Genomic DNA, 26,665 nt, shown 5'->3' with positions numbered 1-26,665 from the left:
GGACTGCCTCCCCTCTGTAAATTTTATGAGCAAAACAACACATTTTCATTTCAAATAAAAATGTAGCTGCATTGAAGGACTATTTTATTATTATTATTATTATTATTATTATTATCAGCAGCAGCAGCATCATCATTATCATTATTTACCTCCTTTGGCATATTTTTAAAGTATGGATACCATTTTTGGGGACTGGTAACATCTCTATTGGGTCATTTATGCCACTTCCTGGGTTAGTATATATTGAATCCCCATGGCTTTCAAAGAAAATATGACCTGTCATAAACACCAAATGTACAAAGGCAGAACAGATTCTCCAGTATCTGCCATGAAAGAGCATCAAAAATAGATTCTTATTTGCCTGTCACTATCATGAAAAGTAAAATGAAAAGATTACTTGGTGTTTAACTTCAGACATCTGATATCAATTGGGCACAATCCATCTCTCAGTTTAGAGTAGTTATCCCTCAGCCTGCTTTCAGGCCTAATCCCTCAAAAAAAATCTTAACAGTTTCCAGAGTTTGGTCTTTTTCCAATTTTCAAGGCATAAGCCTTTGGGAAAACTTTAGATCTAATCTTCCCTAGTGCCTTTCCTTTTCCAAAAAGAACAGAGTGTTTCTTCACATGTGGGATTTTTGTGGTCATCATTTATCACTTTAGGCTTTCAACCACAAATTCATCCACTATTGTAAACTTCTTAGTCTGTACTGTAATGTGTAGAAGCATTCTTAAAATAGTTTACTAGACTGTTATAACCTAAAAAGTAATAGAAAAAGCTCTTGAATTATTAAAAATGACCCAATGATCCACTCCAATGATGTAAATAAACCAAAGTGTTAGATGTGAGAGACATGGTTCTTTGAGTAGTGACTCATGTTATAAAATATTGCATTCGTGCTATATGAGAGATGAGCTACATTTAGACCAAGGAGAAGTAATACCCTGACTGATTTTAATAAGGGTTCAGATTCCCCCTCACCGCTACCATTTACTTGCCTCCTGACAGTCTTGTCTACAAGCTAAAAAGATTAAATATAGACCAAACCACTGTTAGTAGGTACAATAACAAGTGGAAAGATCACCCATTAGGAATTGTTCCTCAGGAGCCCTTCAAGGGCTCATTTTATTGGATAGCTCTGACCTGAATGAAGAAATTGAGATTTCATCACATCTGCTCATGACACTAAATTAATTGGGGCAAGTAACACCTCCTATAGTTTCCTTGATATATTTGAGAATGGTTTTTAGACCCCATTGCAAAACAGTTCACTTAGGGACTAAAATCAAGTCAGACAGCTCTGGGATGGAGAAAATCCACACAAATGCAGCCAAGTTCTGAGGGTCTTATCAATCACAGTGAGCACAGGCAAGAATGTAGCTTTTATGAAAAAGTACAAGATACTATTTTAATGTACCCAGAAAGTCATTCATCCTTGATTCTTGGCACTAGTCTCTATATTTTCTCTTTAGTGCAGGAATGAGAATGAATCTTGAAAGAGTATTCAATTGATTTAAACACGAGAAAAATAAATCCTTTGAGAAGAAACTAATAATCTTGTTTTCCTTGGATTAAATATTGAGAAGATAATATCGTTGGGAGATATTCATTGTGTCAAGAGAATTTGTCTAGACTTGAGGAAAAGCATTAAGCTAAATAAACACTGGAATAGGCCAAAAGGGATGATTGAAGTATTTTTGCCCTTTGAGATCAATTAAATGTTGAAAAGTAGTCATTTGTTTTGAATAGCTTAGCTACCCTTAAACCGGAAGTCAGAGAATGAATTGCAATCCTTTTCAAGTTCATTGAGATTCTAGCAAATAATTTACTTCTTATTGTACATAATATGGAAAAAGGCAATCAATTTTGAAAATACAATACTGAGTTATGTGTCTATAATAACATTCTTTTGTCAAAACACTGTGTTCAACAGATACCTATTGATTACTTACAATGTTCAAGGTACTATATTATTGGTTTTTTGAGATAAGAATGTGTTAAATTCATGACCATTTCTCTATAGGAACTTAAAATTTAGAAGAGTACATAGGGCATATATACAAATACTAATGTAACAAGGCAGTGTGTTGTAAGTGTCTTATTACAAGATAATACCTATTAGTTTTAGAGCATAATAAAAAAACAATAACTTCTTAAATTATAATGATGATGATAATAGCAAATGTTTGTATAGTATGTGCCAGGCATTTTCTAAGATCTCTGGATAGAATAACTCATGTAACAGTCATAACAACCCCGTAAATTATTATTGTTCCCATTTTACAGACAATGAATCAGAGGCACTACAAAGTTAAATAACTGTCCAACCTTGTACAGCTGGTAAGTGGAAGAACCAAAATTAAAACTCAGACAACAATTGGTCAACCTAAAAATCTGGCAGGGATTTTGATGAATAAAGTTGGAGTAAGATAAGGAAGATAAAAACTGCATTTCTGATAGAGCTCATCAAGAGAAGAGGTGGAGTTAAGAAGAGTGTGCATTAGGAAACTGATGGTCCCAGTTATCTGGGAATTGGTGTTCCTGTTGGGGAATAGTGGCAGGTGTGATTAGAAGGAGGGGCTGGGCCAGACGGTGCTGGGTTTTCAATGCCAGAGCAAGGAGCTTGGACTCTGTCATGAAATGAAAGGAAGAGAAAAATCTGGAAGCGAAGAGTACTAATCATCTATATTTAAAATTGTAGAGAGTTTATTCATTCCAGATGCACATAAGTATTTTTTTAATGATTTTGTAATTATTAAAAATTAAGAGAACAGAACACAACAGAACATTATTTCAGGGATGAAAAAAATAGGTTTCCTCTGGCATTCAAAATCTGATTAATTTATAGTGGATGCATGGAGGTTGTGTTGTGAAGGATTCTGAGGCCAGGCATCCAGGAATAGCAGGAAACAGTGCAGTGTCAGAGTGGGGAGAACCAGAATAAATGTCAGCTATTTGCCATTCATGCTCTTTGCCTTAATGCCTAGAGTTGTGATGGGCATGGAAGACTCATGGGTCATTTTACTCAAAGCTGTGCTCAGGTCAAAGCTAACCCAAAGAAAACAGTACATAGAAAGATGACCAACTATACTGAAAATATTATCAAATAAAGCCTCAGAAGAGACCTAGATTTGAATTGAACCTTGCTGTTTACTACCTGCATATCTCAGGGAAGGGCACGTAACTGCAAGAGTGGTGTTGTGAATTATTTTAAATGAGAACTATTTAAAGTTCTTTGTAAACTGCAACACACTAAGTAAAAGCTTTAAAAAATAATTTACCATATTAATTTAAATATTGTTAAAAATTTAAATTTCGGTGTTTTTTGAGAATTTAGCCAGTCAATAGCATGTTAGGCTTTAGCACACAGGGTTCCTAAGCTGTAGACCTCATTTTGCAGGGTTGAGTGATATAAAAAAAAATCTATTTGTTTTCTTGTGATAGGTAAACCTTACATTCCCATAATGTAAGAATCCTTGCCCTTCATAAACCCAGTGCCCTGCCTTAGATTGGATGGCAACCTCCAGCTAAAAGTTAGACATAGGCGACATATCATTTCTCTAATGGACATGCCCTTTTTTCGGGTCATAGGATTCTTTATTAAAAAAAATTTGAATTTTATCTAAGTAATATCTAAGTAATACCAATACCATTGGCAGTTCTACTCATTTTTTTTAAAAAATAAATGCATTGAGAGGAAATACTAAATTGTTTTTCCAATTGAATAAACATTTAGACTACTAGCCCCAATTGTCAAATTATCTCATTCCCAATATAAACAAAGTTGTAGTTGCTTTGTTCAGTTCCTTATTATTTGGGTAGTGATGAAAGGATCATTTAATACCAGCAGTGACCTAGGACAGCAGAGGGAATTAGCTGTTTCCCTGATGCCATATTTGGCTTACCTGATGAAATATCAAGACATGGTCCAAGTTTTAGGGGTAAATAAGGTATTTAACCTGCCAAGCATGACTCATAGCTTTTCATCTTTAATGCCTATTTAAGACATTGACAGTAATACTCTACTTTTAGAGACTAACAAATGCTAAATAATTGTGGTTTACATTATTTTATAGAGGAAAATGCTTTGAAATATACCCTCTAATTCTAGTATATTTTATCTGTCTGCTCATAATAGTTTTGACAGAATTTAGCCAATCAGCGGAAGAGGGGCAGTGAGATTCCATCGGTAGGCTTTTTGTCTATAAGGTCCCAATAAGTGAGGGAAGACTTTGATTTCTTCCTCTGAACTAACTGGATTCATGCAGCTTTAGTGTAGTAGAGGTGCAGCTTTAAAAATAAAGATGTTCTACATTGTTATTAAAACCAATATATGCAAAATTTTTAAAAAGCGGATATCGCAACAGGCTATAGATGCATTGATTTTCAAAAAAATGAGTTAATTTCATATATTTTTCTCTGTAACCTCTTCTTCACATAATGCTGTTTATTTTTCACTTCTCAACAATCTTTCCTTTTGGTAAGTAGCAATCTAATCATCGTGTTTGATGGCTGAATAATGTTCCATTATATATGTATGTGAAATTCTATTTAATTATTTGATTTCTTATTGTTGGCTGTTTAGCTCCAACTTTTTGAGTTGGAAACAGTCCTGTACCCACAGCTTTACATCAATTTCTGGGCCCATTTATGCTCTTACAGGTAGAGTGACCTTTCACACACCAACCCCAACACTACATGTAATCATTATTCTTATTAATCTTTACTCTTCTAATACATCAAAAATAGTATCTTATTGTTTAGATTTCATTTCTTTCATTACTGATAAGGGTGTGCACGTATTTTTCTGAGAATTTATTTCATTCTTGCATATTTGCATTCTTATTCCTTTTTTGTATTGGGTTACTGGTAATTTTTTTTAAGGATTTGTAACACTATTAACCCTACTTTTAGAATGTAAACTCCATAAGGGTAGTGACCTATATGTTCATTCTCTAAATATTCAGTGCCTAAAACAGTGTCCAACATATAGTAGGCATTCAATAAACATTTACTAAACATGTTGTAATTTTTCCTAATTTTTATGTTACCTTCTAACACTGTTAATTGGTAGTTTTTTAATTTATAGAAGTTTTAAGTCATCGTTTCTTCACATCTTCAAACAAATATCTGCTTCTGGAAAACATGAACTTCTTATACCTACAAGATTATTTGGGAATTTCAACATAATTTAAATAGTGTAACTAATGCTTCTGATGGTGAGGTAAGGGTGTGTGACAGTCATGAGGGTTCAATTCCAGGCTGCCACTTACAGACTGGTCAAATTACTTAACCTCTTTGAGATGAGATTTCTTAACTGAGTAGTAATAGTTCCCAAAACATAGAATCATTGTGAGAATTAAATGAAAATCTTTGGAAAGCACTTAGCACAGCATTCAGAATATGCAAACTGCTAATAATGTTACCTTGATACTGATAATGATGGTGATAATAAACTTCTCTAAATTTAAGCCTTGTCTGTAAAATGAGACTAATGATGCCTGCCTCATATGGTCATTGCCTGGCACATACCAACAACTCAATGAATGACAGTTAAAAAAGTAAAAATTACACAGAGTGAGAGTAATTTTAGAATTCACATACAGGAAGACTCTGATATGCTTCCGTAAGTGGCTTTTGATCACTACCTCCTCTCCATTGAACATGACAGGTGACGGTTTTAAAGTTTATATGATAAAAATCTACCAATTTTTTTTCTTTGGAGGAATTTGCCTTTGAAGTCAAGCTTATAAGTCCATACTCATGCTAAAATTAAAAAATATTTACCAATCCTTCATTCTAGTTTTATCCTTTTTAAAAAGTTAATCTTTAATTTAACTGAAATACATTATGGTATAAATTATGAGATAGGGATCTTCTTGAAGTTCTCAGTTGCTTAGCATGGTGTCCCAAATGTCTTCTTTTACCAATACTACTTCAGCTTTTCTTGAATGATTTTCAAAAAACATAGTATGGATTTTTATTTTCATGTTTTTTCCACATTTATTAAGTACATTTTAGGTTTTATTTTTCTGTTATTATGAATAAGCCTTTTACCCATTATATTTTGACTGATTATTATGGATATTTAAAATATTATTGTGTGTGTTTTTTTTTAATCTGTTTTTTGTTCTATCCATAACTTTTTTTTTTTTAAAATTGGGGAATTGGGGGATGGGAACAGCGCTGGAGAACTGGGGGCAGAGGAACAGACAAGTTGCTGTCCTTTTGTTCTTCAGTCTAGTTGTGGAGGATGTTGCTTCACTGGCCCAATTGGCACCATCATTGTGCTCTTCCTGGGCAAGGCACATCAGTCGCCAGCTTCTGGACTGCCACTCACGCTGGCTGTTGCTACACACGGTAGCCCATGGCAACCCACTGCAGCAGGGGCTGCAGCCTCCGCTGTCGCCAGCGACTCACGGCAGCCCAGCTCCAGGTTGAGGTGTTGTTCAGCATTTTAGCTGTAGAGGGCAGTGTCACTGGCCCTCATATGTGGGATCTGAACCGGTGCCCTCTGGCGTCCCAAGCCAGCTCTTAACCAATGCGCCACTCAGGCGGCCCGTATCCATAACTTTTTTATAAATTAGTTTTAATATTTTTCCAATTGATTATTTGGGGACTTTTAGGCATGTAGTCATAATACTGGCAAATCATAGTCATCTTTACAACTTTTTGTCTAAAATGACTTTGACTTGAACTTCCAGTACTTTGTTAAATAATAATGGTGATAATAAATATTCCTGATTCTCTCCTCACTGTCTTACCATTAAGCATGACAGTGGCTGTTGGTTGGAAATAGATTTCCACCCCTCCCCTACATTAAGGAAATACGTTATATTCTTGTTTTATTGAGAATATATTGAAGTCTATCAAGATCTGGTTTCTCTGCTTTGGCCTATTTGTATAGTTGATGAATTTTCCTGTTGCTAGCCAATGCTGATATTAAGCAATGCTCAGAGTACTATAATATACCTCCTGGGGTGATGTAGTTTATTCTTTTGTAATGTTGCAAGATTCTTTGCTAGTATTTTAGGATTTTGTACATCTATATTAAATATATAGTTTGTGAGCTTATATTTGGATTATACATCCTATTCAGAAGTGAGATTGGTCTGAATTCTACCGGCATTCTATCTTTATCAGGTTTTGGAATCAAAGTTATAATAGTTTGTTTAAAAAAAAAACAAACCCAAGAAGTTTGCTTTTCCTCTCTGTTCCTCTCTGTTCTGGAAGTGCAGAGAATAGAATGAAAGTAAGTGAATGAATGAGAGTAATGGGTTTTAAAGAATTTGGACGAAAACCTACTGAGCCCAGTGCTATGTTTTTAAGGTTGTTCTTTCAAAACTGTCATTTTGTTCTATTTGTTTATACAGCTGTTTTCTCCCCTTTCTATGAACACATTTGTATAATTCATATTCTTATTAGAAAATTATCATTTTCATTCAGACTTTTAAATGTCGTTGGAAAACAGAATGGCAGCAGTATGTGTGGTTGTGTTACTGGCCAACTGAGTAGCCCCCATACTACTGAGAAATTTTTAAGTTTTCTTTCCTATAGAAATGTTAAGTCTCCTCCCTAGTTTCTTAGTTCCTTAGCTCTTGACTTTGATTACTTTTCTAACCAGTTTGTGAATCCTAGGCTAAAGACCTCCTGCTGCTCTCCCCCCCCCCCCCCACTTCTTAATTTCTTAATTGCTTTGTAAATCAGTTTCTGAATCCTAAACAATAGCAATCTCCTACTCTTGCTTCAGATAACTACTTGAAAGCCTGTGACTTCCTAATATCCCCCAGGCCAGTAAACTAAATACCAAACCCATTCTGGGCCCAGACAATTGACTCCACCTGAATGACAGGCTGAATGGCCACAGGCTTCATGAGAGCTAACAGATTTATTCATTAAAATCTATTTTTCCTCACTCAGGGACCTTGGGGATACAGAGGACACCCCAACAAGATTGCCAGTTACAACCAAAGAAGCCAACACGGTCTTCCAGGCAGAGCTTGAGACCCTTCCTCTCATCTGAGATCATGTAGGGCAGTGGTTCTCAACCTATGGGTCACAACCCCTTTGGGGGTCAAATGACCCTTTCACAGGGGTCGCCTGAGACCATTGGAAAACAAAAAGATATTTACATTACGATTCACAACAGTAGCAAAATTACAGTTATAGAGTAGCAACGAATATCATTTTATGGCTGGGGGTCACCACAACATGAGGAACTGTATTAAGGGGTCACGGCATTAGGAAGGTTGAGAACCACTGACCTAGGGTGAGAGTTCTGTGAATCCCCCAATAGGCAGGGACAGCTCTACACCCCTGCCCAGCAGGAAGCAGACACAGAAGAAGAGACCTCCTGTCCCTCAGCTTCCCAAAGAAATTTTATGGGGATCAAGTCTCTCAAGGGGAAAACAAGGCAGGCAGTTAGAGGCAGGCATTGGGTCTCTGCATTCCTGCATGTCCCACAGGATGTGACCGCCCGGTGACCTCCCCTCTCCACCCAAAATTTCTTTTCATTGTAACTATCTACCGCTGAAAAAAACAGGTGCAAAATACCCAACTAGATCAAACCAATCACTTGCACCTGTGCAGTACCTCTTGTCAATTACGGGTGCCAATCAAGTGGTCTCACGCCCTTAGGGGAACAGCCCATTCTAGAGAAGGGATAAAAACTCCAAGTCCTGGAAAGTCTGCCTTTTGGACGCCTTCCCCCTTTGACTGCTTCTTCCCTTCTTGACTGTATCCTCCTTTTTTTAAATTTAAATTTAAATTTTTTTTAGCTGAGACATCCTGCCACCTGTTGGCAGTTCAGCGGCAGCTCAGCTTGGGCCAGGACTCGAACCTCTGTTGCTCAGAGCTCGCACTCTTGAGCGAGCTCTTAACCAACGTTTCTTCCTTTTTTTTTTTTGAGCCTTTTGAGCCTCGCCTTTGCGCGTAGCCCGCTCCAAACTCTTTGAAATGTACTTTCTCTTCGAATAAACTACTTTTTCAGTACTTTACTCCGGCATCTCGTTCAATATTTTTTGCTCAAGTTGCCAAGGACTTGGACTTTGCACCGAGAAGGGCCCACTCTCTGACAACAGTTGTAATTAATTTCATTTATCAAAGTTATATAAGAAAGAGGAAACCATAGCAGGAATTAGCAGGTTTGCAAGACAAAGAATAGGGAATAGAGTCAGTCTAGAAATTAGGGATTTAGAGGGATTGAAAATGTAACGGCCTATAAGCCCGTGCCTGGCCCCCACTCCTGCCAACTCATATGTTGAAATCTACTCCTCTATGTGATAGTATTTGGAAGTAGGGACTTTGGGAGTTAACTGAGTCATGAGATTAGAGCTCTCATGAATGGGATTAGTACTTTTAGAAGAAGAGACAGGATAGACAGAAACTTCCTGTCTCTGCTCTCCACCATGTGAGGGTACAGTGGAAAGACAGCCATCTGTAAACCAGGGAGCAGATAACACCAGAACCTAACCATGCTAGCACCATGATCCAGGATTTCTGGGCTCCAGAGCTGTGAGAAATAAATTTCTGTTGTTGATAAACGACCAATCTATGGTACTACATTATAGCAGCTAGAACTGACTAAGTCCTAAAGGTAAGAAATAAATATTTATAAGTCTTTAAGTAACAAAAACCCATTAATACTCAGCCTTCTGGAAAAATATCACATTAAGGCTGTAGCTCTTTTCCTCAAGCCAAGAGGTCTCAGGAAGACACTTTAAGTTGAGGGAAGAACATATGAATGTGAGAAAGAAAAGAAAGAAAGAAAGAAAGAAAGAAAGAAAGAAAGAAAGAAAGAAAGAAAGAAAGAAAGAAAGAAAGAAAGAAACAAACAAACAAAGAAACAAAGAAAAAGAAATTGCACTAGAGAATTATGTCTAGCAACTTTGGATTTATATTAGCTTTCTATTGTTGCATAACAAAATAGCAGCTTAAAATAACATTTACGAGTACTATGTCACTGTCCCATAGGTCAGAAGTCTGGGCATAGCGCAGCTGAACCTTCTGATCAAGTGTCACATGGCTGAAATTAAGGTGTTGGCTGGGACTGTGATCTCTTCTGACATTTATGGTCCACTTCTAAAATCACTGGTTGTTGGCAGAATTTGATTTCTTGAGGTTGTAGGCCTGAGGTTTCCATTCTGTACTAGGTGTCATCTGGAGGTTGCTTTCAGCTCGTAGTAGCTGCACTCAGGTCCTTGCCACAGTAGCCCCCTCCATCTTCCAAGCCAGCAATGGAGAACCTTTCTCACATGGAATCTCTGACTTTAGGCAGGGCTCAGTTCCTTTCAAGGGCTTGGCTGATTAGGTCAGACTCACCCAGATAATTCCCTTTTGATGAACTCAAAGTCAATTGATTAGTAACCTAACCATGGAAGTGATGTCCCATCATATTTACAGGTATGCTCAAACCCAAGGTGGCATTTGTACCTTATGCAAGTCATGTACACCATGGGGTGGGAATCTTGGGGACCATCTTACTATCTTAGAGTGGTCTGATAAGAATAAATAGATTAGAAGCCTACTAAGGTTTTGAGGAAATTTTATTGTCAAAGAAACCACAAAACATCAAAAATAAAAATTTAAAAATAATTTTGAGTCACTAATTTGCATAAGCAATCAATGCTGAATATCTATGCCCAGGACCATGCTGTTGAAGTTGGCAAAGTCTCAGTCAACTTCAGTCTCCAAAGGTCTGCATGGAGCAGATGCTTTACCTTCCCTTGCCACTCCTCTGGCCACCCTCTAGACTTCATGTGAGAGAGAAATGATTGTGGTGAGCCACTGAGATGCTTGTTTTATCTATTCTAGATGCTAGCATCACCTTAATCAATACAATACCCTGGGTAGGGGGCAATGAAGCAACTCAGTAGAAGGGGATTTGGGTCCCCAGATGACCCAGTGGAGCCAAGTTATAAACCTTCCCTGGGCTACCTTTCCTAATATATATGTTGGTTGAGACTGAATTTTTAGCGCTCTCTCTCTCTCTCTCTCTCTCTCTCTCTCTCTCTCTCTCTCTCTCTCTCGCTCTCTTTCTCTAGTAGCTTAGCCTACACCTCAACTAATAAGAATATTCTCCTCCAAAAAAACTTTTACACTTTTGTGTTTGTACCATTCATTGAGGAAATCTTGCGTACTCTCTCTTTTCTTCCTTGAACTGTTATTTAAATGTTTTATTGTTAATTAACTTTCCAAGTATTTATAGCTTTTCTCTCTGAAATTAGAAGCCCCTTATAGGACTGGGACCATCTCTTATGTATTTTTATTTTACATAATCTTTAATACTATTCATTAGAAACAGAAGAGTTCAGTATGTATTTGATTTGTGGCTACTCCAGAGCCCTTGTATTCTTTTCCAGTTACTTACAATTCAAGTTTCTGTCTCCAAAGACATCATATTTTCATTTCTTAAGACAACAAAAACAACATGTTGGTAGTCCAAATTAAAAAAAGTACTTCATTCTTAGTGTTTTCAGCTTCTTTATGTAATGATAATGCTATTCCTGCCTTAGATAGTGAATATATTCTAACCTCCTCCAACTACAATAGTAATATTTTATGACTAAAGTCAGTCTTAGAGAAATCCTTACTAGAACCTACCTAATTACTTAAAAAATTATCTATTCCTAGTAGTCACTTAAGAAGACTGTATTCCGTAAAAGAGAATGGAAATCAGCAGAGAACATTTAGCGAGGACAAAGTGACCCATGAAAATAGAGAGCATTTTTTCCGCTCAAAAAGAAAAAAACCCCCAAAAAACATAAGTTTACATTTGCTCTACAAAGTCCGGTCACAGGAAATCAAATATTCAGATGAAGTTTTTAAAAATTAATTTTATTTCACCATTAGGCTTTCCTTCCTGACTTTGGGAGCAAGTTTGTTAAGGTCTACAGCTTGATGTTATATAAATAGATAGCTCCGAAGGACAGAATACACAAGTTTGGAAACTGACCAAAATCTGTCTGGATGTCTCAGGGTCCCCAGTAAGGTGGAGCCCAATGGATCACTCACTCAGGGGGCTGTAGCTTCCATGTGCTCTCTCAGGGTTCTTCATTTGAAGCTGGTTAACAAAGATTGCACAATTAATAAAATACTGCATTTTATATATAAAACTCACTTTAGGCAAAGATCCTAAATTTATAAGAGGTAAAATTTACTGATTTTATTGGATATAAATTACCTATGTGCCTATAATCTAAATAGAAAAAAAAGCAATAAACTATATATTTAACTTCTTATGTAAATTATTGTTTCATTAAAAGATGCCAGTAGATATTTTGTTTTTGTTTTCTGAGAAAAAAAATTATTTATTTGTAAAATTTGTAAAACTAAATTTAGGCTTAATCTGGAGAACAAAAAGATTTTTGAATATTTATAAGTGGTTTAATCAGTTGCTGCCATCCAGTGAGTACTGGTGTTATTTCAATTTGGGGAGAGGACACTTACCTTTTTGATTTATTAGACAGGTTATATAAGTTAATTAACTGAGTTAATCATTAACTGCATAAAGGTTAATTTATTTTGTCTAATAAGCACGAAAAGACTTAAGTATCTTTTTTCTTAAATATGGATTTGTCATACTCTTTTGGTTTTCTTTTTTTCTGTTTTATCATCTCATATAACGGGGTGCCAAAAAAAAATGTATACAAGTGGACATTTTGGTCAATGTTGCTCAAGCAGTAGCTCACTGTAATCAGCAGTGTCTGGACACTGATGGTAACCACTTTGAGCACCTCTTGTAATTGCAGAAGTCAAACGTGACTTGTATTAATCTTTTGTTATCAGTACATATTGGTTATTTCAATTTTAATAGTTTTTCTTTCTTAAAAGGTGTATACATTTTTTAGGCACCCTCTATATATCTTAGCTGTTCTTTATCTGAATGTTATTTCAAGCTATAGTGCCACCTAGTGCTTATGCAATTTATCTGGACCATCTTTTCTAAGAAATAAAGTGACAAAGTCATTGTTACAAAGCCTATTTAAAGTAGAAAAAAATATTCTTCATTAAATTTTTTCCATACCAATTGGCTCTAAGTAAACTGAACTTACATCTTAAATTAACCTAAACTTATAATTTTAACTAAAGGAGCCAACCAGTTATTTTTACTAAGCTTCACCTTGCTCATGGCTGAGATGCTTAGTATTCTACAGACTTCACTGAAATGTTTGAAATTCACAGAGCCTCACACAGTGTCAAGTTCAAAGTAGCTTCTTAACAAATACTTAAAATCATAGACTGCTAGAGCTTGGATGTCCTAGCTGAGAGACTGGGTACAAAGGGCAATGGTGAATAAGTGGGATCATTGTAAATATGCTGTAATTTCTTCTTTTCTTTTCACAGGTTTCCTCATTAGTTCACATGATTTCAAACTCAGAACTATATTTAACTATTTTGAAAGTTGAGGAGAGAATTTAAGTGAAACATTTACCTGAAGATAAGATGTTATCTAAGAGAATAATTCATCCTAAGGTTAACTCCTTACAGACATCATCGTTTAGAAAGAGATGCCAGAACATTTGTTCCTATTGTTTTAGAAGAAAGTTCATGATTTAGAATTGATGACAGCTTCCAACTTCATTTTAGATGTTATCTAAAAGCAGAAAAGTTATTTTTGGAAACTTCTGACCGTAGTTTTAGTAACTTCCCACTTTCCTTGAGGTTGATGCTTCTTGATAATGTTTCAGTTGGAGTGTTTTTGTAGGAAGTAATAGAAAACCCATATAATCTGTTACCCATACAATAAAAACTCACAAGGTTGGTTTGATCATAGCTCTGGTTATATTTCTGAAAGTTCTGGCAGCTCTGTTGTAAGGCTTGACCTCCAGTTGGCTTCCCTCATGGTGATAATACAGTCAAGCTATGACATCTGGCATCACTATGAACGTAGGAATGAGAAAGGTCTCTTTCCCTCTCCCTGAACAAAGCTGCAGGCACAGATTCATCCTTAGTGGACCGATTAAATCATGCCTTTCTTTCTGGGACTAGGTCAGGAGAAAGGGATTATGCTGAAGGGTTTAAGCCAATCAGAGGCTGGAGTAGAAATGGGGCCATTACAACCAAAATTCATGCCTGAGAGACTCAAGGATCTGTTAGGGAGAGGGACACGTATACTCCACTCCTTTCTAAATCTCTGACAATCCTTCTGAACTGTAGATAGCTCATTAGTTCAATCATGGTTTGTTCACTTTGGTAATCCCAACACAGGGCATCATTTGAAGTAGGTATTCAATAACTGTATATTTTAAGATAAATTAATGAGAAGTTGCAGACTGAATTCAACGATGGCTTATTTCTATGACTTTAAATAAAATGTATGTTGGTTTGGAAATATTTTCCTAAATCAATAGATGGAGAACGTGGTCATGTTTAAATTTTTTTGGTTATTTTGCTATTGATTATGGTAATAGCTACCATATGTTGTTATTACCCTATATAGCTAAACAGAAATTTAGAAGAAGAAACTATACCCTCAATATAGAAATTAAATATAGGAAGAGGAAGACTGCACAAAATGTTCGTGTCATTACTTTTCCAAATTTGTTTCAGATGTCATCAGAAGGAGTCAAAATAGTAAATCTGGATGTGTTCATTGAAAATGTGGGACGAAAACATATTGTTGATGTCATTTAGCTGAGTCAGTGTCAGCAAGTGAGATGAGAACCCAGGACTTTTCAGGTTTTTTTCTGTAAGGCATTGCCTTATTGCAAACCGCAGTGAATAAAACCAACCACATCTTTCATCTCAGTCCAATGATATAGCCAAATCATAGTGGCTTTATGTTAAGCCCTAATCTACAGTATCACACAGGCCATGTCCACAGAGACAAGACATTCTCATCACCTGTTCTCATTCTAGCCACCAGCCAACACTTTCCCCCACTGAAGTATCTGCTGGCTGTTGATCACTTTAAATATGAGGGAAGCACACACTTGGGTAAATCCCAGAGTTCGGTTCTCTCCAGGAAGGAGATAGCCATCTATGTAGGTGAAGTCCCTGAAGTGGTTTCCAAATTTGTTCTTCAGAGACCCAGGGCCTTGCATAGCCTCAGGGATTGATGAGGAGGTTACTAGTGGATGTGTTTTCAATTCCTTACTTCTTTTTGTGCTATATAAATTGGATTTTTAGATATTGAGATTCCACATCCAGTTTTATTTGAAAAAAAGAAGTTTGTGGCTAAAAAGTTTGGACAGCCCTTGCCGTGGATAATAGTTGAGTATCCATGTCTGGAGGACATAGCTGCAAACACGGTGACAATGACAAAACAGTGAAGGTCTCAGGGGCACATCAGTGCCATGTCTAGCATGCTAGCAAAATGTCTGACTGAAAGATCGGTTTTAGTACATCATCAAATGAATTATTTGTGACTCAGATATTTAACTGTATATCACTCTAAATTCTCAAATAAATGAATGGCATATTAAGTGTTTCTAAAATGCAAAGCCATGTGGTACCACATCTGCCAGTGATTTCTGTGGGGACAATAGGACTTCTCAAAAGGGCTGAACATCTGAGAAGGTACATCTCTATGGCACTGTGATTTAGAAGATTTAAGTTCCACTTTAAAAAAAATGTCTCAGTGACTTGTAACAGTTATCAGAAATTCTTCTGTTAAAAGTTCACTTCTCTAGATTAAGATATTGTTTTATGTTAAAGTATAAATAATTCCATGTAGAACACAATGATGTTTTAGAAAACACATATTCAAGTTTCAAAAATGTAATTAAAAAATATATTTGGAAGTATATTCATATTAGTACATGAGTTCCCCTTTCCCTTTAATAGCAGAAAATTGAAACTTGTCAAATTGAAATAATTCAGTTACTTCCAGTTTTAAATTCAGTCGTTTTGAGGTTTCACAACTCAACTATTCAGGATTCTTCACCCTCTTCTTCTGCTTTTCTCCTTGGAAGAATCTGGGTTTATGGAGGCTTACCTAAAGAAATGGTAAACATTTTAAGGGTGCATGTATGGTCTATGGTGATCTCCCACCTTCACAGGCCTTCACTGAGGTGAAACTCATCCCACCAATCAGGTCTTGAATATTAACTTCTACTCCACTTCATCTGCCAATGATGTTTGCAGTCCTGCCATCTCACTCATTGTTGTCAGACTTAAATGAGAAAACATTCGTAAAATTCTTAAGACAGGGCCTGGTACAGAAATGTTAACTCCTATAAAGGAAGTAGAATTTCTAAAACATTTGTATTTCAACAGTTAAGTTCTCTACCTACATATAGAATATAAATATTCATTCTCATTAATCTTTATGTTACTGAGAACATTGGAAGTTGATGAATTAATTATATAGGGCTATAATGATAAGAATCATAATATACTAGAATTATAAAAATTAAGAACAAATGTACAGTTGTTAAGCAAAGTGCCTTGTTTGTTGTAGGTGTTTAATTAATGATAGTGCTCCTGTGTGCGTGTGTGTGCGTGCGCACACACAGTCAGACAATTAAGTTTGTAAACTTTTTGCAACGATGTTGCTAACTTTTTTTAATATCAGAGGGATTATTCATTATGAATTTGTACCAACTGGACAAATAATTAACCAAGTTTACTGTTTAAAAGTGCTGAAAAGGCTGCGTGAAAAAGTTAGGCGACCTGAACTTTTGCCAACAATTCATGGCTCTTGCATCACAACAATGCACCAGCTCACATGGCACTGTCTGTGAGGGAGTTTTTAGCCAGTAAACAAATAATTGTATTGGAACACCCTCCCTACTCACCTGATCCGGCCCCCAATGACTTCTTTCTTTACCTGAAGATTAAGGCAATATTGAAAGGAAGACATGTTGATGACATTCAGGACATCAAGGGTAATATGACGACAGCTCTGATGAACATTCCAGAAAGAGTTCCAAAATTGCTTTGAAGGGCACACTAGGCGCTGGCATCGGTGCATAGCTTCCCAAAAGGAGTACCAACGAGATATGTAGCACTTTTTCTAGGATGAGTTCGCAGACTTGTCAGACCTCTTGTGTGTGTGCACGTGCGCGTATGTGTTCCAATATTCAGAACCTTTTTTATTTCCATTCAGCAAAATAAAAATGCAGTAGAACTGGACATCTACTCTGGATGACATATTGTTGATATATTTGTGTATAAGATTATTAAGTAGAAACAAAGCAAAAAAATAACTGCTGCTTCCTGATGATTTTGTTCTTCAGCTTTCAAATGGTGACCTTACAATTGCATCTGTTTTGGTTTTTTTCCTATCTTGCCACAGTGTGGTTTTTGCAAAGTAATTATACTAACAAAGGATGATTTAGACCACAGAAGTGAAATATTTCTCTTAAATACTGCTGTTTTAATTAAATGTAACCCTAGGAGAACAGTGTTTACTTGCACAAATGAAATGGGCTATGCCTTGGGGCACTCTGAATCCAATAGAGGAAATTGAACAGCACAGTCAATTTGGCACAAGCTATGAGAAGAGTAAAACAATTTATCAGGCCGACTGGAAGCTAATAATTTATTCAAAATATAGTATGTCATAATATGCCAAATGCACCAAGCCACGTGGGGCAATTACGTAAATGTGACGACTATTGATTAGTTGCCAAATTAATGCCTTGGTTATTTAATCAGTTCTGTATTTGTTTTTAGCACTTCAAAATTAGTTTTAAATCAGTGCAATAAAAATGATTGGAACTAATACAGAGACCAAAGCCACAAACAAATTTCAAATAAGAAATTAAATTTGGGTCGTAAAGTCTCAGAAACATGGTTTCAGAAATACTATTTGGGCTGAATTTTGTGGGAAAAGTTTCTCAGTGGCATAAAAGATACACAAAGTAACAAACAGAGCACTGATCTTCCCTTTATACATCTCTTGGGCCTTGAATCCACAGTCCTGGACAAAACATATTTTCACATAATTCTGGGAATAAAATGGTGCCAAGAAATGAAAATGATGGAGATGAGGGAGTCCTACATTATTAGCAAACTGTTTTAATATGTTCCTAGGAGTTGTTTTAATTTATCTTATGTTAAGGCACACAAACATGGAGATAACTATCATGAATGAAAACGTTTTTATACTCACAGGAAGTCAGGCTTGCAATGCAGGGCCACATGGTGAAGCACCAGGGTTGGTCAGGAGGCAGAGGAAAAGCAAGATGAAAGTGTGGGCAAAAACCTTCACTGTGGGGCCGGCTGAGTGGCACATTGGTTAGGAGTTGGCTTGGGATGCCAGCTCTGAGCATCAGGGCCCTGGTTCAGATCCCACATGAGGGCCAGTGACGCTGCGCCCTCTACAGCTAAGATGGTGAACAACAACTCCACCTGGAGCTGGGCTGCCGTGAGTTGCCTGTGATGGTGTAGGCTGCAGGGGAGCTGGCCGGCAGCTGGCATGTGCTTTCGTGAGCTGCCATGAGCCACCTTCAGTGGTTGTCCAATGGCCAGTGAGCAACTGCCTCACCCTGGAAGAGCACAATAATAATACCAACATGGGCCAGTGAAGCAACGTCCTCCACAACTAGGCTGAAGAACAAAAAGGACAGCAACTTGTCTGTTCCCCTTCCTCAACTCCCTAACGCTGTTCCCCTCCCCCAATTCCCCAATAAAATCTTTAAACAAACAAACAAACAAAAAAACATTTACTGCTGTTTCTGTGGGAAGAAATGGGCAAGGCAGGGTAAGCAGGCTTAGGGTTGGAAAGTCTGAATAACTTCAATGGGCTCTGGGGCGTATGGGATATCCTGAGCTATCTTATTTCTGCTCCTAGAGTGATTACTGTAGGCGGTAACGGCTTGATATTTGAGAGTTTGGTAAAGGAGGTAGTTGAAGAATATGGGCTCTGGATTGGTTAGTTTGCATGTGAAAACATGCTTGCAGGTAAGTCTTTTGCAGTCTCTAGGAATTGTCCAGCCTTGGGAAAGGCTGTCTCTCCATAGTAAGTGAGGCCCCAGAGCATCAAAAAAATAGTGATAATATGGTTAATACAGGGCCTTTCATTCTCTGTGTTCTGGGGATATGCAGAATATCAAAGTATTGAAAATACCAGGGCTGGCATCACTCAATATATCACTCAGCTGTGCTAAGGGCGATCTTTACTTTTTATGCTCTGTTAACCATTCAAAGATGCTATTTGAGCTTTCTAATCCTGACCATGCATTCCTTTTAATTACAAGTTATTTTGCAGCTCTCCTGCTAATCATGTTTTCTTCAATAGCGAGAAGACTTAAAAAGTTAAATAATGAGAAAATGACTCTTTAGACACCAGTGATTCTGCTGAAGTTCTCTTGAAAACTCTTCACTTATGGAGAAATGCTTAGGAAGGCTGTCCACTGAGGGTGTCAGGGAAGTATTAAGAGATCAAGCATTGTTAAGGAGAGATGAACATTCCATTGTGACACAAACTGAACACATTCTGGAAATTAAGGTCTTCATACTTCAAAGAGCTGAGAAAGTCATATCTTTAGATTGAAATATGTAAACATAGTTTTCAGATTACTGTTTTATGCTTTATACACAGAATGAATTATGGGCCAAACTATGCTAAATTTATATCAGAGGTGTATCTTACTTTCATTTATTTAATGTAATCCCTAGAATGCCTATGGTTATATTTGTGCTAAGTTTTCAGTTATGAAATTTGATTTTCAGCAGATTAAATTTAACAATAAAGTGTTCTCTGTGCCAAAGAAGAAAAAGAAAGTCCTCAGGCAATAGTGTTTTTTTGATCATTGTTTCTTGAAATTCATTTGATTATAATAAACACAACCACACATGGTAAAAATGTGACAACTATTTTTTCGTTGTTAGCATTTTCATTTGTAAGTTGGAAATTTAGCCAATGATTGTTCTTGTCAAGAGGTCAAGAAGTAAAAACATCATAGAATGGTTTTTTTCTCACAGAAAATAACTCTGCATTAATCACATTTCAACTTCTCTGGAAAAAATACATAACAAAGAACCATCCCTCTGTCTCAACAGGAACAAATGCTGGTGTTTCTCTCAAATGGTGGCTATTCTCTGTCCCATCACTGTGTGGTGCTGCTTATTTTTAAATTGTGTGTGTGTGTGTGTGTGTGTGTGTGTGTGTTTGCATTTTACATTTAAGATGCCTGATGTTAAAAGCATACCATCCATTCTGGTCAGGAAACATCAAGTGCTGGAATTCTATTTTCTGAATCTGAGCTCTCTGTCCGAGAATGGCTTATGGAGATTCAACTTTGCCAAATGATAGATAGTTAATCCTGAATCTGAAACTGAATATATTTCCTGCTCAACAAATGACCAGCATGGTAAAAGTATTCAAACTAACCACATCGTTAATTCATCTGATTTCACATGGACCTGGATTTGTTGTAGAAACATGACAAAGATTTTTCAAAACCTGGAAGCTTTTAACTCTGTCTCTTCCCAATCGAGGCTTCTATGTTTCACCATCTTACTGAAAGAATGATTAAACAAATAAGACTGTTCTATATGGTGATAATGTAGACTTGTTATTTAGAGTTTGTTTAAAAATAAAATACCCCACAAGTGTACTACTGGGTTGTAGGAAAAGTCATGACGAATGTTTGTGACAGATGGCACTAGCTCATTTTTGGAAGTACTAGAGTCATTCACATTTATGTTATTGCTATGTCATTTGATAGCTGACAGTTCTAGCTTTATTCTAAAAAAAAATTGAGTGATTTGATTGAGTTTTGGGGATTTTAAAACAAATTTAAGATGACAGACCAAACTGTGCATTTTTGCCATATTTTACTGTTTTACTTCCATAAAGGGAAGAACGCACATCAAGCTTGTGAAAAGTTGCATAAAATTTACGGTGACCATGCTCTATAAGAACGTCAGTGCCAACGATGGCTCACAAAATTCCATGCTGGTGATTTTGATCTCAACGATGTTCCTTGGTCAGGGAGGCCCACCGAGGTTGATGATGACAAAATAAAGGCATTGATCAAGTCAAACCCATGTTACACGACACAAGACACTGCAGAAACATTGACCATCCATCATTCAAGCATTCATGACCACCTGAAGAAGCTGGGATACATAAGCAAGCTCAATATTTGGGTTCCGCATGAACTCAAAGTTCATTTGACGGCGTGTATAAACATCTGCAATATGCTCATTAAATGTGAGGAAAATGATCCTTTTTTTGAAGCGACTGATTACTGGTGATGAGAAGTGGATTGTTTACAACAATGTGGTGCACAAACGGTCTTGGTCCTGACGTGGTGATTCGCTTCAAACGACATCGAAAGCAGACATTCATCAGAGGAAGGTTATGCTCTCAGTGTGGTGGGATTTTAAAGGTGTCATGTTTTTTGAGCTCCTACCAAGGAACCAAACAATCAATTCGAATGTGTACTGTCAGCAATTGGACAGTTTGAACGAATCCATCATCCAGAAATGTCCAGAGCTTGTTAATTGTAAAGGAGTTGTGTTCTATGGTGACAACACGAGACCACACACAAGTTTGATCACCCGTCAAAAATTATTGGAGCTTGGATGGGATGTGTTGCCACACCCACCATACTCGCCTGACCTTGTGCCATCAGACTTTCACTTGTTTTGCTCTCTTCAAATCTCCTTGCGTGGTATAATGTTCAATTCAGATGAGGCCTTGTTTAGTTTTTTGTAAATAAAGACAGGTCTTTCTATGAACAAGGAATTATTAAGCTCACTGAAAGATGGAAAAAGGTTCTTGAACAAAATGGACAATATATATTGATTGATCTTTATTCTTTATATAAATAAATGACCTTTGAAAAACATAGACAAAATACACCATGACTTTTCCAACAACCCAGTAGAACTGGCTTAAGAAAAAGGGAATAAATTAAAGATTTAGGAATAGCTTAAGCAACAAAGAAAACAAAAAACAAACAAACATAAAAAACCAACTCTCCAGGAAGGGAGCTGGAAATTAACAGTTCTTGGGAAACAATGAAACTGCTATCTCTATTCATCTAAAGCTGCTATAGTCTCTTGTCCGTTTTTCTCTCTGAACTTCCTCATTTACTTCGTTTGGATTGTCCCATAATATTCAACTTACTTGTGGCTTCCATTTGCTATGTCACTAAATTTGGCTCTGTTTCCATCTAACCTGTCAGCTCAACTCCAGTACCCACATTATTGTAGTGTACCTGCCTCTGTGGTCCATTCCTTGGGAGAGTATCTGGCCAATCAGCAGACTGATCGGTCTTGGATGACATGTCCATCCTTGGTCCAAGAGCCATGGTGGCCAGAGGAGCAGTGAGGCTGCCTTTCTATTATTACACAGTCATCATGAGACTCTTTAAAATGCTAATCAATTCAGTGAAGTTCAACAAGAAGTATTAAGCTGTCAAACTGAAATGAAGAAAAAGACATGAGTAGTATTAGAATACTCTTGATAATATAGTTCATCCCCTTATGCTGGAATAAGATCAATCCCAATTTATATAAATCCAGATAGTATATTCTGAGGGCAACATCACTTCATGTAAACAAATGGATTATAGAAACTCCAATTTCTACCTCATGGGATTTTACTGTGTTGAAATACAAAAAGGAAGGGAGGGAAGCATTTTTCCACAGACAAATAATCTAAAAAGGATTTCATGATAGGGGAGAATTCTTTGGCATCAGAAGTTTTATTTTTTATCTTTGAGAAGTGGGTATCGGGAGAGGGGTCTAATGATTGAATGACTAGGTTATTTCCCTATTTGCCGTAGGAATTTGGGGATGGAGAGTACTTGTTTAAAGATATCTTCCTCTCCTGATTTAACTCCAAGAAGTTTGGAAAATTTAAAGCTCCTGGTAAGAATACTCTGAAAGAAATACTCTGAAAGAATTTCTAAAGGAAATGCACCATGAATATGGAAGGTGTGAATGATACACCTATCAGCCCACGTTCTTCACCACATCTTCCCCTTTCCCCCGTCAATCCAGTGTCTGCCATGGCCCCTCTGACCTGGAAGTAAGGGCAAAGGAACCACTTCCTCAGGGCTGGGATGACAGAAGAGGTGCAGTGGCTACAATTGCTGGTTCCTTGTTGACACTTTTTTCCCCCTGGCACATTGACGGTAGAAGGAAAAGAAAATATATACAGCATTATTAAAAATATAAGCCCATTGACAGAAGTAGGGCAATGGCATTTGTTTTAGATACTTTCACTTCCACCACATAAGAGGCATCATCCACTTCTAGAAAGAATTCTAAAAGAGAAATCAGTGATTTCAATTCTGTTCTATCACTAACAAACTTCATGAACTCAGGCAGGTCCTCTCCTTTGTTTGGGCCTCAGTTGTCTTTCCTACAAAAAAATATTAAGTGACTTCCTGCTCTAATCACCAGTGCTTTAATATTGTTATTCACAGGGCACCCTCTTAAAGTGGTAGTACCCATCCCAAAGCAGATAAAAATCTTCTTCAGTCCAAATCAGGGTGGACAACTTATTTATTTATTTATCACTATACACATCTTTTTTTTTCTAAAGATTTTTATTAGGGAATTGGGGGGGATGGGAACAGTGCTGGGGAATTGGGGGAAGGGGAACAGACAAGTTGCTATTGTTTTGTTCTTCAGTCTAGTTGTGGAGGACGTTGCTTCACTGGCCCAAGTTGGCACCATCATTGCGCTCTTCCTGGGCGAGGCAGATCAGTTGCTGGCTTCTGGACGGCCACTCATGCTGGCTGCTGGCTGCTGGCTACACATGGTAGCCCATGGCAACCCACTGCAGCAGGGGCTGCAGCCTACACTGTTGCGGGTGACTCACGGCAGCCCAGCTCCAGGTTGAGCTGTTGTTCAGCATCTTAGCTGTAGAGGGCAGTGTCACTGACCCTTATATGTGGGATCCAAACCAAGGCCCTCTGGCGTCCCAAGCCAGTTCTTAACCATCGCGCCACTCGGCCGGCCCAGGCTGGACAATTTAAAAAGAAAAAGTTTTTTTATTAGTTTCAGGTGTATGAAACAATGTTTAGTTATACTTTTCACCCCCCACAAAGTGACAACTCCCCTCCCCTAATGCACTGTTTCCCCTCCCCCGATATCATTCATATCTATTACAATTCCATTGACTCCATTCCCACATATACTCCACATCCCGTGACTATATATGTATTAAATTATAGTTGATATACAATATTATTCAACAGGAATGGACGGTTTTGATGGAGAACTTCTGTCAACTTTAAATTTATAGAAACCAATATATTAAACAAACAAACAAGCAAACATACAGCATCCCTCTCTTATAAATAAGGTGCACTTTTGTCAAGCATTTGTTTTGAAAAGGGGAATGAAAATCCAGGCAATTACTTGCTAGTCAATGGAATGAAACCATTTCATCCCCACTCCACACTGGCATATACACAGTATCCCAACCAAATTGTGCATCTGAATCCCACACAGAGAAGCAGGAGAGTGCAAAGAATTTGAAAGTGCAAAGGAGCCAGATGACCTAATTTCAACGCCAAGCTTCCCTATGTGGTATTACTATGTGACTCTGGGCAAATTACTTAATCTCTCTGAGCCTTATTTTTTCCATCTGTGAAATGGGGATAATAAGGGTACTTATAAGGGTTGTGAGGATGAATAAAAGCAGTAACTCTACTGTCTAGCTAGCACAAAGCAAGTGCTCAGAAGTGTTGTTTATAATTATTATCTAAATGTGCTGGCAAAAGGGAGGTTAAGAGTTAGTGGGCTTTGATGTGATCTGGGAATGCTTTAAAATTAAGAAAAATGAATTACAAACAAATTTTCTTTGGCTCCTAGAGGCATCCTTTTTTTCCATGGTGGATTGCCTCCCCTACCCCCACCCTCCTGTCCCTACTGCCCAAAGTTTGTCCTTTCCACCAAAACATCATCTGAATGGTAATTAGCCTCTCCTCTTCAGTAATTCCCAAGAAGCAAGAATGGAAGAATCTCTGTAGGTGACCCCAAATGATTGTCTATGCAAGTGGGCTGGATTTATTGATTACTTAGTTTATTGCTTTGTTTTATAGAGGATTGCCCACCCATGATGGAGAAAAGAATAGGAAGAGAGCAGAGGTAGCCAGTTTGCTGAGCAGGGCAGGGCATGGAGAAAGCTCTCTCAGAAACTTGAGAGTCTGGCAGAAGAGAGAATGTAGGAGAGAGCAGCATCTAAGCAGGGTAGAAGGAAGAGACAGAGAAATAAAGAAGTTATAAGAATTTTCCACAAAGAGCGCCAACCATCATGCAGGTTGTGAACTGAGAAATACCTGTAGAGCTAGGAAGTACCTGTCATGTCCTTGGCATTCATAGCAGCTCATATGGACAGTGTCCTGGAGACTCAGACTGCTGCACAACTCAGGGGCCCAGGAGGAAGATACCCAAGAAGACAGAAGAAATGGGATGAGATGGGTTAACTTGTTTACCAGGAAGGATGCGTGAAAAAAAAAAATGCAGCTGCCAACTGCCGACTCACTTACAGGTCCTATAATTTGTTCAGTGTTTTAGTCAGTGTCTAATAAAGTGGGTTATACTTTGTCCATATCGCTTTGGAGTTATTCTTAGACAACATCTTTTTGTTAAAAATCCTGGTGTAAGTGCTCTAATTATTTGAGTGTGGAAGGGCTCTAATGATCAGCAGCTGGTTGCTCTGCTGGTGCCCGGAAAGAAGGCCTGTCTGTCCCTAATTGGATTTACCTACATGATTTAGTTACCAGAAAAAATGAAAAGGAGAAGAGCTGTTATAGAATAAATACGTGAAATAAGAACAGGTACGTGTGCACGAGAGACACAGTCAAATATCAAAGCTTCTGCTGTCTGTTGTATTCATAAGGTTGTGACATAAATACATAAGACGGGACAGGATTTTAGTGATCACCTCACATGGTTTCTCATTTTTTTTGATGAGAAAACTGAGGCCCAGGTTCAAGTCAAGGTCACCCAGTCCAGGAGGTTGTCTGAGTCCAACTCAGAGGCACTTTCCACCTTCACCCACTGCCTCTCGCAGACATTATTTAATCTTATTTTGGTGGGAAGAGAGTCATTTCTTCCTTTGTCTTTATGGTGTAGGCTGGAAGGCTTCTTTTTAGTAAAACAGAGTAATGAAAGTTAGTATTAGCGATTTTCCTAAAAAACAGTTCTTTTAGAATGAGGATTTCAAAGGCAACTTCCAGTTAGAGGGGTTCTTCATAATTATGTGTGAGACAAACACCCATTTTTTTTTAAAGATTTTTATTGGGGAATTGGGGGGATGGGAACAGTGCTGGGGAATTGGGAGAAGGGGAACAGACAAGTTGCTGTCCTTTTTATTCTTCAGTCTGGTTGTGGAGGACGTTGCTTCACTGGCCCAAGTTGGCACCATCATTGCGCTCTTCCCGAGTGAGGCAGATCAGTCCTCAGCTTCTGAATGGCCACTCACTGCAGCTGCTGGCCGCTCACGCTGGCTGCTGGCTACACACGGTAGCCCATGGCAACCCACTGCAGCAGGGGCTGCAGCCTACGCCGTTGCCAGCGACTCAGCCCAGCTCCAGGTCAAGCTGTTGTTCAGCGTCTTAGCTGTAGAGGGCAGTGTCACTGGCCCTCATATGTGGAATCCGAACCAGGGCCTTCTGGTGTCCCAAGCCAGTGCTTAACCATCGTGCCACTCGGCCGGCCCTAAACACCCATTTTTAACATGCCAGGAGTCATTTCTTAGAGATAACATGGGGCCATGGGTAAGAAAGTTGGAGCAAAGGTGGTGGC

Source organism: Hipposideros armiger, unplaced genomic scaffold (assembly GCF_001890085.2).
Source record: "Hipposideros armiger isolate ML-2016 unplaced genomic scaffold, ASM189008v1 scaffold_81, whole genome shotgun sequence".
Lineage (NCBI taxonomy): Eukaryota > Metazoa > Chordata > Mammalia > Chiroptera > Hipposideridae > Hipposideros > Hipposideros armiger.
The sequence above is the reverse complement of the archived record's forward strand: the minus strand, read 5'-3'. Positions refer to the sequence as shown.